At 42.5% G+C, this 16,391-nt stretch overlaps 1 protein-coding gene across 1 annotated transcript in view; it reads right to left on the minus strand.

Annotated features, from left to right (window-relative positions):
* ncana (neurocan a) overlaps positions 1 to 4,601 on the minus strand; it is a 72,661-nt gene extending 68,060 nt beyond the window's left edge. The window contains exon 1 of the mRNA XM_014192009.2: positions 4,245 to 4,601. The gene's annotated coding sequence lies outside the window, so the exon portion shown is untranslated. The remainder of the gene's footprint in view (positions 1 to 4,244) is intronic.
* Positions 4,602 to 16,391: the final 11,790 nt, after the last annotated feature.

Raw genomic sequence — 16,391 nt, forward strand, 5'->3', positions numbered from 1 at the left:
TTATATGGAGTGTATGTACTGTAGCTCATGTCGGAATCATTCTTCAACTCTGGTTTCGCAAGAGCCAACCAGCTGAGAAGCTCCAACAAATGTGGAGCCATCAGAAATGTGTCAAAAAGCTTGCTATTGAGCAGCTCAAACAGGAATACTAAACGTGATAGCATGACCTTCAGCATCTGCTACCAGTCAATACCAGAGAAAGGAGGCTCTCCGCTGACAAGAAACAAAGAGAGAGGCCGTTCTCTTTGTGTGAGAACCTTTTAGCTGTGGTGCCGTTGTCTTATCCAGGCCTGTGGTGATTGGTTTTGGGGGGGGGGGTCAGTCCTTCCCAGGGTGCAAATAGTAAACTTGATTGATGGCTCGATTCGTCCAACCCCCCCTCTGGGTTGCTCGTCATTGGAGACTTCACAGCAGGGGAAATGGAGAGAGAGAATCTGAGGTGGAAAATCTCTCTCCCTCCCCTCTTCTTGAAATTGTTGAAATTCAAGGCAGAGTGAGGTCTACGTCATCAATACATGGGAGCTCAAAGATTAACATCTGCCAAAATGGAGAAAATAAATCTTTCACTCAAAACTGTATTTTCAGTCCGATTCAATCGTATTGCATACAGAACATAATGGGTTCACACAATGGTAGCCACAATGCTTTTCTTCTTTAAAAAAGCATACGAAATGGTAGCAAAGCCAAATCCAAGCACAATATGCATCACATACAATCTAAAAGGTAAATACCAGGTAAACCCCTCACAGGTAGATGCCTCCAGTTTTCCATATAAGACACAATATCTGCATGCATGGGAAGTAGATTCTAAACAAAGATACTGCATCATAGCCTACATTTCTATGGTAGGTTTACTTGAATATGTCACAATGGAACTGTCCAGGTTAAAACCTGCCCAATAAACAAGACAAGACAAAAAGTGGCCTATTCCCCTGTTGTTTGTGTCACAATGACCACATGATTAAGTTGTACAACTCTACAGTACCAATCCTCTGGGCTTTTGATACAGTTCTTAGTGTGTCAAAGGTTGTGGGTTCGAGGGACTAATCCCCCATATTTTTGCATTTGCTCAATGCTAAGCAAGTACAACATTAAAAACCCAATTATGAAATAGTTAGTTACACAATAACACATAATACACAACACACATTTAGAACACACACCCCAAGCCCTTATATGATGATTATCATAGCACTTTCTCAAAAACAACTCAAACCACTTCACACTGTATAGTTTAAATCCCATCCCCCACTAATGTGCAGCAGTTTCATACTACACAGTTCACAGTAACAGACTCCGTGCCTGAAAATAACGTCTAGCTGTTGATTATCATAAACCACAACCTTCTGGCCACTGAAAAACGTCCAAACTGGCAACCGAATAGAGACACTCCAGTCTCTTAGATAGTTAATCATTTCATATCCTCTCCAGGCACCTGAAATATATTAGTTTCCAGGGTGTGCTGACGCTGATATTTTCTGCACATATTGGCAACTAAAATCAACATGTTGCCAGTTCAGAGACACGTTGCCAGTTCAGCCCTTCTCTATCAAAACAGCCCTTCCTGATTGTGCTCAGTGGGCCTTTTCCGCCTGTGCTCAGTGATTCTAAAGAATATCTTGAACATTATAGACCTACGGCTATTTCTGAGATGCCATAGGTCCGTATTCGCATTTTCCAACACAAATCAGTGATTCTGGGCTATGGTCCACGTATAGCTTTGGGAATTTTCTTGGGAATAATTTATCTTGGGGAATTTTCCTATTGTGAAAAATGACCAATATTTCTAGCCACAACCCTACCACAATTAGCTGTGGGGTAGTGGGAGTTGGCTGCACAAACACTGGTAAAGGTTACACTAGCATAGAGTAGGTTGCATAGTAATGGCATCTGGCCCATGCCGTGGTTAACCAGCCTGCCAGTAGATTTGGCTAGCCTAGCACACTCCTTTCTCCTTCAGCAGGTCAGCTCCTCCCAGGGGAGGCATCCAGCCTGTCTCTGATCTGATGAGGGTGTGAGGGAGGTCTGTGACGCCTCTGGCGGTGGTCTAGGAAACCCAGGAGTGAACTCTCCCGCACGCACCCAGACAGAATGAAAGATGCATGGGGGCCACTGGAGAAGTTTCAGTCTGGTTGGTAAGGTCCTCATGCTCCCTGGCTCTGTCTCAGTTACTGACTCTGTTTCCTCTCTTTCTCCTCCCTCTTTCATTATTGTCTTCCATCTCTCTGCCTGCTTATGTCTCCTCTCTCTCTCTCTCTTTCCCTCCTTCCCCCCATCTCTCTGTGTGGTTTCACAATGGCATCAGCCCAAACTCTGTATTGGAAAAGCTAGTTAACCTCGCCATGCTAAACTCTCTTCTTTACAAGGCCTATCAAAAAGAGGTTGGCTACTTTATACTCTAGACCACTGGTTCCCAACCAGGGGTACTAGGACCACTGGGGGTACTTGGCCTATCTACATGGGGTACTTGAGAAGACTTATGAGACCATAGGACTACTGGTCAAATGGACATGAGGGGGTACTTCAGGGGTACTCCGGGCAGAGAAAAATTATATTGGTGGTACAGTAACCGAAAAGGTTGGAAGCCACTGCTCAAGACTAGAATAATGAATAGATAGACAAGGCTTAGGGCACTCGGACAATCTCACACAATAGACCTCATGTCAAGGTGACTAACACAGCTCCGCTTCCTAAGACAAAGTGATTGGGACATTTTCATTAACAAGCTCTACTGTATGTTTAAGACTTTTAGAGCATTGAGCACCAGTGTGAAACATGCCTAGCTGAAGTGGATATACTTTAGTGCATTGGAACAACTTTGGAGTAGGACTATGTAATTCGTGACCACTATGCAGGAATGTTTGTACTTATATCCACAATGGTTTCCATCATTCTGATGCTGCTAATATTTTTACCCTGTTTCTTTGCCTCTTATTTATCAAATGAGCACATTGACAGATTACAAGGCATAAAGTACATTTGAAATGGACAAATATTCTGTATGCCACAACAGCAACCTCTTCTATCTTTGCCTAGGAGAATGTTGGCAGAGAGACAGAACTAGTTCTAACATTGTCCTTTATCTCTCTTATCGCCTGTATCTCTGATGTCATGCCCAGGCCAGGCTATTGGGGTTACAGACAGCCACACCTCTGATTGGCCCCTGAGAGGTTATGTGGGTGGGACCATTATGCATAATGGAGAACATGACAGCTGGGCAGGTGTTCTGATCACTGATCTATGTTCCATCAGCTGTCTGCCAAACGATCCCTTTCTCCAGCTCTCTTTTTTCTCTCCCTTTATCTCTCACTCTCTCTTATTTCTTCCACACACACACACACACACACACACACACACAACATTAACTTGAGGACCATTATATATTGAGGATGCTCTCTTAAATGCCACAAATAAAATGTAAGCCATTGCCATAATGCCTCTTACACATTAATGGTAGCCTGCGGTATCAGATAGTTGTGTCTCCCATTTGGCCCCTCCAGAGAAAGTATATTTCCCTCTGAGTCTCCCGAGACAAGCCCAGAGATCCTTCGGTTAGAAGAAGCCGTTTGGGGGACATGCGGGTCATAAAATGAAAAGCTTGGATCTAAATCCTTCAAAAGATCACAAGAAGAAGCTACTGCAAGCTTAGTGAGGGTGGTGTTTAATAGCAGATGTAGAGGTAGTCATGGTGATCATCATTGATTAGCTTATAGATGCCCACATCCTTCCTGCATGGTATTCAACACAGGTCAGAAGGAAGATCAGAAATAATCGCTTAGAAAATGCATAACATGTCCATACAAAAGTCCTTTTAAAGTAATGTATTATACCCTATGGTGTTTATAAGGAAAGCAGGATCCTGCTATGTCATTTTCCTGGTAGAACACATGAAAGTAGCCTACTCCTTATACAAAAATGCATAACATGTCCATACAAAAGCCCTGTTAAAGTCCTTATTATACCCCGCTGGTGTCTATGCAAAGCAGGACCTGTCTATGTAATGTTCCTGTTGGAGCACCTGAAAGTACTTATACTTGGGCTGAAATCTTTGCTTGGTTGGCCAAGAAAGGCTTACAGAGCAAGATGCATCAATTCCATCCCCCGTGTCCAGGCGCCGCTGATGCACCAGTCTGCATGCAAGCTATTATCCAATTTTGTTCAGACAGGGTTAAATAACCACACATCCTATATCAAACAAATGAAAAAGTAGACAATTCACAGACAATTAATATGTTCAATCTTACCTGAAAGAAGTTTTTACAAATTCCGCAGGAATGTTAGAGCGGTACGTTGCGCTTTTGTGCAGGTGTTTCAAACGTAGCCTACCCTGATGCTCCAATCGTACAGTCTGACTGTCAGCGATGAGTCGAATGGGTGAAACAGCAAAAACAATAACCGGTAAGTGAGCAACAACAAAAAAGATTCAACGCGCTACACCTTCAGCATATAGGTCAACTGTCTGCTCCACGACTAATATTCAGCATCTGCCTCATGTCCAATTTGGAGATATCTGATCTAAATCGTGATAGACGCTTGGCGCAGGTGCTCACTCCCTGTACACCGGTGGCGACGCTGCGGGTGAGGAGCTGAACCGGTTTGAACAAAGAGGCGAGCACTGACAGACAGACGGTTCCATCATTCAATGGAAAATAAGAGGGGGAGGTGAGGATTGATTTTACATGACCATAATCCGATGCCATACATAAACCTAAAAGGTTGATCCCTTGTCTCTGAATTAAATTAAAATTGGCACATCATGAGATTATAACTAGACTGGAGATCTGAGTTAAGTGGTGGAAAAAGTACCCAATCGTCATACTTTAGTAAAAGTATAGATACCTTAATAGAAAGTTACACAAGTAAAAGTGAAAGTCAGCCAGTAAAATACTACTTGAGTAAAAGTCGAAAAGTATTTGGTTTTAAATGTACTTAAGTATCAAAAGTAAAATAATAAATAATTTCAAATTCCTTATATTAAGCAAAGTGGACAGCACCATGTTCTTGTTTTTAAAATGTATGGGCAGCCAGGGGAACACTCAAACACTCAGATATTATTTACAGATAGCCAGGGGCACACTCCAACACTGACATTATTTACAGATAGCCAAGTAAAGTACAAATACCCCCCAAAAAAGACTTCAGTAGTACTTTAAAGTATTTTTACTTAAGTACTTTACACCACTGGTTTTTAATAGTCCCGTCCCAATCACCCCATACCCCAGTTTCCCCCAACCACTTAAAATAGTCAGTGGTGGAATAAGTACCCAATTTTCATACTTGAGTAAAAGTAAAGATACCTTAATAGAAAATGTGTCATAGGCATCGTAAGGATAGGACCAAGGCGCAGCGGGTAAAGTGCTCATCTTCTTAATTTATTTAAAGAAAACACTTAAACAAAATAAACAAATGACGAAAACAGTTCCATAAGGCTCCCAGGCTATACAGAAAATAACCACCCACAAAACACAAGTGAAACAAACACAACCAGATATGGTCTCCAATTAGAGACAACGACAACCAGCTGCCTCTAATTGGAGGTCATTGCCAAAAACCCAACATAGAAATAGAAAACTAGATATAAACATAGAAATAGAAAACATAGAACGTAAACCAAAAAACACCGAAACACACAAAACAAACACCCCCTGCCACGCCCTGACCAAACTACAATGACAAATAACCCCTTTTACTGGTCAGGACGTGACAAAATGACTCAAGTAAAAGTGAAAGTCACCCAGTAAAATCCAACAAAAAGTATTTGGTTTTAAATATACTTAAGTATCAAAAGTCTGTTTAATTGCTAAAATATACTTAAGTATCAAAAGTAAAAGTAAAAGTATAAATACTTTCAAATTCTTCATATTAAGCAAACCAGACAGCACGATTTTCTTGTTTATTTTATTTTACAGATAGCCAGGGGCACACTCCAACACTCAAACATGATTTACAAACAAAGCATTTGTGTTTAGTGAGCCCGCCAGATCAGATGCAGTAGGGATGACCAGTGATTTTCTCTTTAAGTGCGTGAATTAGACCATTTTACTGTCCTGCTAAGCATTCAGAATGTAACAAGTACTTTTAGGTGTCAGGGAAAATGTATGGAGTAAAAAGTACATTATTTTCTTTGGGAATGAAGTGTAGTAAAATTAAAAGTTGTCAAAAATATAAATAGTAAAGTAAAGTACAGAAACCCCCAAAAACTACTTAAGTTGTACTTAAAACTATTTTTACTTAAGTACTTTACACCTCTGAAAATAGTTCTAGGCCTACATAAAAGTAAATGCACCTCCAGTAATTAATGTATCATTCATTTTGTTTGTGTAGCCTATGTATTCTTAATGCCAACTAAAATGCATCTTATTTCTCATATTCAGGCTTAAAATAGTTAATAAAACACGTAACACATATTTCTACCTCACTGATAAGTGATATAATTGTTAACACCTAGTAAAACAATGTTAGTGGCTGTGAAATTGCACATGTAACATTAGTGAGCACCCTGCCCTTCCTTGTCAATGCCACAGTTCTCTGGCAGCCAACATAATAAATGCCTTATAGACGCATAGTTGTCTGAGATGTATCATTTGGCTAACTCAACATGGCAGCAGCCCACATTGCAGCACTGCAGTGCAGTGGGGTTAATAGCAACGCATCTGCATCCATCCTCGTTATAAACCACAACATAAGAGGAAGAAAACTTCTCTTTGGTGTTGACATTAGGCCCAATGCTGCATATTTAAAAATATATGGCTGTGGGTTGTGTATCTAGTCGTGTCTTAACGGAGGTAGTTGTTTGGGTGTGTGGCTTCAAAGACACCAATTAGAATAGTCACACAGCAGATAAGTCTGCTTCCATGACATTGAACTCAAGGGAACATAGTGTTCTGAAAAAAGGTCACTCTGTGTCCCTGAACATGACAGGTTCTGCATTATTTATCCATTCAGGTAACATGGTCAGGAAAAAGCCAGGGCCTTTATGACTAATGATAGTCACTCCTGTTAACTTCTCCGGATCTCATAAAGAGAGCTAACTGTTGCTAAATCAAAAGCGTACGGGGATCAGAATTTAAAATAAACAACATCACTTGTATTTACCCTCAGTTAAGTACAAACAGTCCTTTGATAGAAAGAGGGTAGTTTGTTGATGTATCTCAGAGTGATGCAAAACAACGGATATATTGAACAGTAAGAGGTCTGACTAACTCTTCTCTCTTTGCGTTACTCATGCTCATAGAAGAAGACTGGCGGACGAGCCAACAAAGATATAGAAGTTGAAAAACGACCATCATTGATACATTTACATGTGTGTAATGAAAGATGTCGGCATCGAACTCCTCATTCTACTGAAAGACTGTACTGACTGAATATGATCCAAATCTTTTGAAATAGTTTGACAGTTGAGTAGACGTTGGAGAGTTTGCCAAACCAATAAAAGCTATGTCCATTTGGATTTAGAATAACCTAAATGACAGTGTACGTGACAAGATAAGTCTTTCCAAATCTTTGAGTTATCTGACTTGTTTTATGAACAAGAAAGTAGAGGAGACATGGTGCTCTTCACTGATGTCAATGAATGAATGGCTCTCTCTCTCTTTTTCTCTCTCTCTCTCTCTCTCTCTTTCTCTCACTATTTCTCTCTCTCTTTCTCTCTCTCTCTCCATCTCTTTCTTTCTCTCTCTCTCTCTTTCTCTCTCTCTCTCTCTCTCTCTCTCTATTTCTCTCTCTCTCTTTCTCTCTCTCTATTTCTCTCTCTATTTCTCTCTCTTTCTCTCTCTATTTCTCTCTCTCTTTCTCTCTCTCTTTCTCTCTTTCTTTCTCTCTCTTTCTCTCTCTCTCTTTCTCTCTCTCTCTTTCTCTCTCTCTCTCTCTCTTTCTCTCTTTCTCTCTTTCTTTCTCTCTCTCTCTGTTCTCTCTCTCTCTCTTTCTCTCTCTCTCTCTCTCTCACACACACACACACACACACACACACACACACACACACACACACACACACACACACACACACACACACACACACACACACACACTGAGGCTGATCAGTGCAGCCTAGTCATGTGTGGTGACTTTTAGAAATGCCAGGTGTCTACCCAAACAGACAAACAATGTCAATCGCTCACCAGCGAGAAGGCAGCCATTCACAAACAACACTATCTGGTCTACCACACAGGCTTCAAGACAATAATTCTCACAGGATGATCTGCAATAATGATAGAATACAAATAGGGTTTCAATCAATCACCTAATGTAAGCAAACACCAAAACCAGAAGGAATCATCATAGACACGGTAGAAACTTGAGGGTTTGCTCTCCTACTGAAAAATGATGGCCTAAACCAAAGCCATGCTGTATATATGGCCCTGGCAGAAACCACACTGACATTTGGCTAGGAGCAGGATGGCATTTTGGTGTGTGTGTGTGTGTGTGTGTGTGTGTGTGTGTGTGTGTGTGTGTGTGTGTGTGTGTGTGTGTGTGTGTGTGTGTGTGTGTGTGTGTGTGTGTGTGTGTGTGTGTGTGTGTGTGTGTGTGTGTGCCACAAAGGAGCAGCCTGGGCAACAGCCTCCACCCTCCAAACAGAGAGAGAAACTCAATTAAAGGGATTCTCCTGTACTTTTGCATACCTTTCAGCCAGTGGTTCTGCAAGTAGCGCTCACGAGCCAAAAGTGGAAATTGCATACTACGTCGCATAGATACAGTTGAAGTCGGAAGTTTACATACACCTTAGCCAAATATACACTGCTCAAAAAAATAAAGGGAACACTTAAACAACACAATGTAACTCCAAGTCAATCACACTTCTGTGAAATCAAACTGTCCACTTAGGAAGCAACACTGATTGATAATACATTTCACATGCTGTTGTGCAAATGGAATAGATAACAGGTGGAAATTATAGGCAATTAGCAAGACACCCCCAATAAAGGAGTGGTTCTGCAGGTGGTGACCACAGACCACTTCTCATTTCCTATGCTTCCTGGCTGATGTTTTGGTCACTTTTGAATGCTGGAGGTGCTTTCACTCGAGTGGTAGCATGAGACGGAGTCTACAACCCACACAAGTGGCTCAGGTAGTGCAGCTCATCCAGGATGGCACATCAATGCGAGCTGTGGCAAGAAGGTTTGCTGTGTCTGTCAGCGTAGTGTCCAGAGCATGGAGGCGCTACCAGGAGACAGGCCAGTACATCAGGAGACGTGGAGGAGGCCGTAGGAGGGCAACAACCCAGCAGCAGGACCGCTACCTCCACCTTTGTGCCAGGAGGAGCAGGAGGAGCACTGCCAGAGCCCTGCAAAATGACCTCCAGCAGGCCACAAATGTGCATGTGTCTGCTCAAACGGTCAGAAACAGACTCCATGAGGCTGGTATGAGGGCCCGACGTCCACAGGTGGGGGTTGTGCTTACAGCCCAACACCGTGCAGGACGTTTGGCATTTGCCAGAGAACACCAAGATTGGCAAATTCGACACTGGCGCCCTGTGCTCTTCACAGATGAAAGCAGGTTCACACTGAGCACGTGACAGACGTGACAGAGTCTGGAGATGCCGTGGAGAACGTTCTGCTGCCTGCAACATCCTCCAGCATGACAGGTTTGGTGGTGGGTCAGTGGTGTGGGGTGGCATTTCTTTGGGGGGCCGCACAGCCCTCCATGTGCTCGCCAGAGGTAGCCTGACTGCCATTAGGTACCGAGATGAGATCCTCAGACCCCTTGTGAGACCATATGCTGGTGCGGTTGGCCCTGGGTTCCTCCTAATGCAAGACAATGCTAGACCTCATGTGGCTGGAGTGTGTCAGCAGTTCCTACAGGAGGAAGGCATTGATGCTATGGACTGGCCCGCCCGTTCCCCAGACCTGAATCCAATTGAGCACATCTGGGACATCATGTCTCGCTCCATCCACCAATGCCACGTTGCACCACAGACTGTCCAGAAGTTGGCGGATGCTTTAGTCCAGGTCTGTGAGGAGATCCCTCAGGAGACCATCCGCCACCTCATCAGGAGCATGCCCAGGCATTGTAGGGAGGACATACAGGCACGCGGAGGCCACACACACTACTGAGCCTCATTTTGACTTGTTTTAAGGACATTACATCAAAGTTGGATTAGCCTGTAGTGTGGTTTTCCACTTTAATTTTGAGTGTGACTCCAAATCCAGACCTCCATGGGTTGATAAATTGGATTTCCATTGATTATTTTTGTGTGAATTTGTTGTCAGCACATTCAAGTATGTAAAGAAAAAAGTATTTAATGAGATTATTTCTTTCATTCAGATCTAGGATGTGTTATTTTAGTGTTCCCTTTATTTTTTTGAGCAGTGTATTTAAACTCAGTTTTTTCCAATTCCTGACATTTAATCCTAGTAAAAATTCGCTGTCTTAGGTCAGTTAGGATCACCACTTTGTTTTAAGAATGTGAAATATCAGAATAATAGTAGAGATAATTATTTATTTCAGCTTTTATTTCTTTCATCACATTCCCAGTGGGTCAGAAGTTTACATACACTCAATTAGTATTTGGTAGCATTGCCTTTAAATTGTTAAACTTGGGTAAAACGTTTCGGGTAGTCTTCCACAAGTTTCCCACAATAAGTTGGATGAATTTTGGCCCATTCCTCCTGACAGAGCTGGTGTAACTGAGTCAGGTTTGTAGGCCTGCCTGCTCGCACATACTTTTTCAGTTATGCCAACAAGTTTTCTATAGGATTGAGGTCAGGGCTTTGTGATGGCCACTCCAATACCTTGACTTTGTTGTCCTTAAGCCATTTTGCCACAACTTTGGAAGTACGCTTGGGGTCATTGTCCATTTGGAAGACCCATTTGCAACCAAGCTTTATCTTCCTGACTGATGTCTTGAGATGTTGCTTCAATATATCCACATAATTTTCCTTTCTAATGATGCCATCTGTTTTGTGAAGTGCACCAGTCCCTCCTGCAGCAAAGCACCCCCACAACATGATGCTGCCACCCCAGTTCTTCACGGTTGGGATAGTGTTCTTCGGCTTGCAAGCCTCCCCCTTTTTCCTCCAAACATAATGATGGTCATTATTGCCAAACAGTTGTATTTTTGTTTCATCAGATTAGAGGACATTTCTCCAAAAAGTACGATCTTTGTCCCCATGTGCAGTTGCAAACTGTAGTCTGTTTTTTTATGGCATTTTTGGAGCAGTGGCTTCTTCCTTGCCGAGTGGCCTTTCAGGTTATGTCGATATAGGACTCGTTTTACTGTGGCTATAGATACTTTTGTACCTGTTTCCTCCAGCATCTTCACAAGGTCCTTTGCTGTTGTTCTGGGATTGATTTGCACTTTTCGCACCAAAGTGCGTTCATCTCTAGGAGACAGAACGCGTCTCCTTCCTGAGCGGTATGACGGCTGCGTGGTCCCATGGTGTTTATACTTTTATACTATGTTTGTACAGATGAACGTGGTACCTTCAGGCGTTTGGAAATTGCTCCCAAGGATGAACCAGACTTGTGGAGGTTACAATTTTTTTCTGAGGTCTTGGCTGATTTATTTTGATTTTCCCATGATGTCAAGCAAAGAGGCACTGAGTTTGAAGGTAGGCCTTGAAATACATCCACAGGTACACCTCCAATTGACTCAAATAATGTCAATTAGCCTATCAGAAGCTTCTAAAGCCATTACATTATTTTCGTGAATTTTCCAAGCTGTTTAAAGGCAGTCAACTTAGTGTATGTAAACTTCTGACCCACTGGAATTGTGATACAGTGAATTATAAGTGAAATAATCTGACTGTAAACAATTGGTGGAAAAATTACTTGTGTCATGCACAAAGTAAATGTCCTAACCGTCTTGCCAAAACTATAGTTTGTTAACAAGAAGTTTGTGAAGTGGTTGAAAAACAAGTTTTAATGACTTCAACCTATGTGTATGTAAACTTCCAACTTCAACTGTATGTGTACCATGTCATTACTCTCTCTCTCACTCTGCTGTGTGTGCGTCATGTGCATGTTGCTAGCTGTCACTCATATTGAGAGGGGCTGAAGCTCATCGGTTGAACTCAAATTGCTAGGGTGCTGGCCCAAGTGGGGCGAGATTTAGGGGAAATGTTGCAGCACAGCTTCCAGAAGAACAGTTGCTTTCAAACTAGGGATTTCGTGGCTAATTGACAGTAGCTATGCTCATAGATTATCCATGTACTGAATGAGCTACACATTGACACATACAGCCCAAAGTGAGAGGTTTAAAAAATACTTAGTAATCGCCAAAGTTCTGGAGCATGTCTTTAAGCACCGATCCGCCTAGGACATAAAATTCAGATCATTCAGGAAGTGGCAACTGTGTGTGTAATTACCCTACATCCAGCTCACAGTCCCTATAAAACCCAGATGGAAGAAGCAAAGCTGAGGGACATATGCACATATGTGCTTTCTATGTCTTCTTTTGAAGAGGCCACACATCCACACACACACACACTGGCCTTTTATGTAACATCACGTCCTTTCATGCCTTCCAAGAGCACTCTCTTTTCTGATTTTGACTTCATGGTAGCAGTTATGTATAGTACACAGAGAGATCACCCACACAATTCTCTTTACACTGCACCAAACATGAGTGACGATTTCTGCTGAGTATGTCATTGTAACAAACTACACTCACATGATGAGCAACTTTGCCTGAGACCTGGATCCCAGAGCTAATGCCTTTTTCTTGGTGGGCTAACATGGTCTTGAGTCACACACACTGTTCAATTCCCTGTAGCTTACACCCAAGGTTCCTGTGCAGTTGTTAGACCATGTAGTTGTAATCAAGCCAGCCTATAGGCTGCTTGGGAGTTTTAGTCTCATTGCATCAGCCTGGTTGTGATGTTTGGAGAGGCAGGAGGAAAGGTTCTACCCACATCTTGTCAGGCAGCCTCTGCCTCAGTACTCACCATATACAATATATCCGTAGACAGGAATTCTATGACATCACCCTATCTAGGGTTCTATACCTTTGGTACGTACTTTATACTCACTCCCATTACTCTACATGCAGGTTGATTCCTATTGCATCTGGCTGTATGGTGTAGCCTACATCTGCTCTGCACATATTCATAGAGCCTAATTAATTGTTGTCGTCTGTCTTGTCTGTTTGTCGATCCAGATTTCTATTCTCTTACTGATATTTCCTCTCCCTCTCTCCAACTCCTCTCTGTCTGTCTTTATACAGTAGCAAGAGCCAGCGATCCAACCATCTTTTGTTTGGCTGAACAGTGATCAGATGGCCTTGGTTGGTTTCTATGTTCTCACAGCTTAACAGGCTAAATTCTTTAACCAAAAGTAAACGTGCTGAACATCTTTTAAAACACCTACACAATCGCTTTCTCTCAATTCAATGACCCCAGTCGAGATTGGTTCTGTTGTAATTTACAAACGTACAAAACTGACATAGGAACAGACAGCATTGAGGAGCTGACCATTGAGTGATGTACTCTTCTGTGCCTTTTCGTCCTATACGTCCTATACAAAGAGATACACTGGAAACATTGTGTACAGCCAGGAGTTGGAACCGGTTCAGGGAACAGAACTGAAAACCAGAAAATAAATACATTTTTCAAGGAACAGAATCAGAACCGGGAATGAAGGTGATCTATACTGTTCTGGAACAGAACCATTATTTTAAAAACATGAGAACTGTTTAATAACGTTATTTTACATTACAGGGGTTTCTTTCCAGTCCCACAAAAAATGCGACAAAGATCTATGCAAAGCCCTAACTCTGTCACTCAGAAACGTATTCCAGTGTCTGCCTGCCAGCTGCAAATCCTTGCCAGTGTGTGTACACGTGTGTAGGCTACCTGCCCCTCCCCCTCTGAAGCATAGGCTACTGTAGCCTACTGATGTTACAAGTGTGATTCAGAAATTAGGGAGAGAGATTTTGAATTGAAGAAGAATGGATTAACTTTTTCAATGCTAGTTAAGGATACTATAGGTATCATGTTTCACATTGGATTTACTAACAAAAAGGTAAGACGTTTTTATTTTAATTCTGGTGCCGCTTTGCACACAGAAGCTTGTTAGCTAACTAGCTAGCTAGTTCTGGTCCAATGTTAAGCCAACTCTCTGAAGTTCAAAGACATTCAAAGTTACTTCATAGAAACCACTCCTCCGTAGGTATAATTCTGTGTGCCTAATTCAGATAATGCATGTCATAACAAGATCCCCACCGCTTCAAGCCAATCCTCCTCCTCCTCCCTCTCTCGCTCTCTCCCAACCCGCATCTCCCACCCTACACTTGTCTGTACAATGCATGTAAACAACTATAGCTTGCCTGCCTCTCTGCTCCATAGCAAGCTGCTCTATCCGCACTGACTGGCGAAGTCATTTAATATTGAGACAAATTTAAAAAATGTATTATTTCAGAGGTTTTAAAAGGAACAGAAAGGAATTATATAAACCATAACTTTTTTGGTTTCGAACCAGCTGATTACTTTATGTTGCTGGTCAGAACAGTGGAACGGAACGAAAAAATTCTGTTTCTGTTCAGAATAAATGATTGGAAAATAATTTCACTTACAACCCGTGTGTATAGCTAGAATGTCACGCCCTGACCTTAGAGATCTTATTTATTCTCTATGTTTGGTTAGGTCAGGGTGTGACTCGGGTGGGAATATCTATGTTTTCTGGGAGTTTTGTGGGAGGTTATTTTCTGTTTAGTATTCTGTTACCTGACAGAACTGTTTGCTTTTCGTTTTGTTATTTTGTTTGTGTTTTTTTGATCAATAAAAATCATGAACACTTTCCACGCTGCGCTTTGGTCCACTCATTCCGACGAGAGCCGTTACAGAACCTCCCACCAAAGATGGACCAAGCAGTGTGGCCAGGAAAGTTGGACATGGGAGGAGATCCTGGAAGGCAAAGGACCCTGGACGCGGATAGGGGAATATCGCCGGTCAAGGGAGCAGATGGAGGCAGCGAGAGATGAACAGCGACGAGATCGGGAGTCACAGCAACGACGGAAGCCCGAGAGGCAGCTCCCCCAAAAATTTGGGGGGCACACGGGGAGATTGGCGGAGTCAGGGTTGAGACCTGAGCCAACTCCCCGTGCTTACTGTGGGGAGCATGTGACCAGTCAGGCACCGTGTTATGCGGTGATGCGCACCGGAGATACGGTGCGCATTCACAGCCCGGTGCGCTCATTGCCTGCGCCCCGCATTTGCCAGGCTAAAGTGAGCATTCAGCCAGGACGGGTTGTGCCGGCTCAGCGCTCCTGGTCTCCAGTACGCCTCCTCGGTCCAGGATATCCTGCGCCAGCTCTACGCACTGTGTCGCCAGTGTGCCTTCACAGCCCAGTTCGTCCTGTGCCAGCGCCCCGCACTTGCCGGGCTAAAGTGAGCATCCAGCCAGGACGGGTTGTGCCAGCCCTACGCTCCAGGTCTCCAGTGCGTCTCTCCAGCCTGGTACGCCCTGTGCCTGCTCCATGTGTGACAGGTTAAAGTAAATACTCATAGCCTGTTATACATTAAAAAGTATTAATAAGTTCATAGTATGTGAGGATCTTAAAACATCTAAGGTTAAAAAGATCATGCATTCTGTATTAGTTGATAAAGATTGATAACATTCATATAATTGTGTTAAAAAGTTAAAATCCGTCAAGCGTACAAAGGGTAAGAATTGTAAAAGGAATGTGTAAACGTTATATTGATGACTTTATTTTGTGGTGCCTAATTGAAGGGGAAAAGTGTTCATCTGTGATCTACTAAATGCTCTTAATCTATGAGCCTGAGATCGATTGCTCTGGTCTCCACCCAAGTTCGCGGGGAAATCGCAGGTTTTTCCTCATTGCACTAAAGGTTATTGAGGAAACAATACCGTATCATTCTCGTGATTATTTCTCCCCTTTTTCAGGTACGTTAGTGATGATAAAACAGAGTAATTTAAATGTAATAACTCGCTAACATGTCAAGAGTGTTTAAGGTGTGTCTTAGTAACATCTTGAGGAAGTTAGAGTTAAGTTTTGCAGAGAGTAATATGAGCCCTGCTCGGTTGCAGCGAAGGCTAGCTTTGTACTGAGAGTAGCTGCCATTTTATGTCGATCGTCAATGAACATGTGCGTTGTTAATAACATATTTTGCGGTGTTGTTTGTATAATGGTTTTTCAAACACTTTATTGACTGTTGATAAATTGAGTTATGGTTTACTGAGTTAAAGCTTTGTGCTTGACAGTTACATTGAAATTAGTATATGTTTCAGTGAATTACAGTGTATACTGTTGTGACTTGAATAAGCCTTGTACCCTACAACACTAGCTCTTTCCTGTAGATCTGTTGTTCTGTAAAATGTGTTACTTTTGTAAAATTATTGCACTAAAGGTTATTGAGGAAACAATACCGTATCACTCTCGTGATATTTCTCCCCTTTTTCAGGGGCGTAACACATGCACCCGGCCTCCAGTGCATCTC

The sequence above is a fragment of the Salmo salar genome, chromosome ssa03 (genome assembly GCF_905237065.1).
Source record: "Salmo salar chromosome ssa03, Ssal_v3.1, whole genome shotgun sequence".
Taxonomy (NCBI): Eukaryota; Metazoa; Chordata; class Actinopteri; order Salmoniformes; family Salmonidae; genus Salmo; species Salmo salar.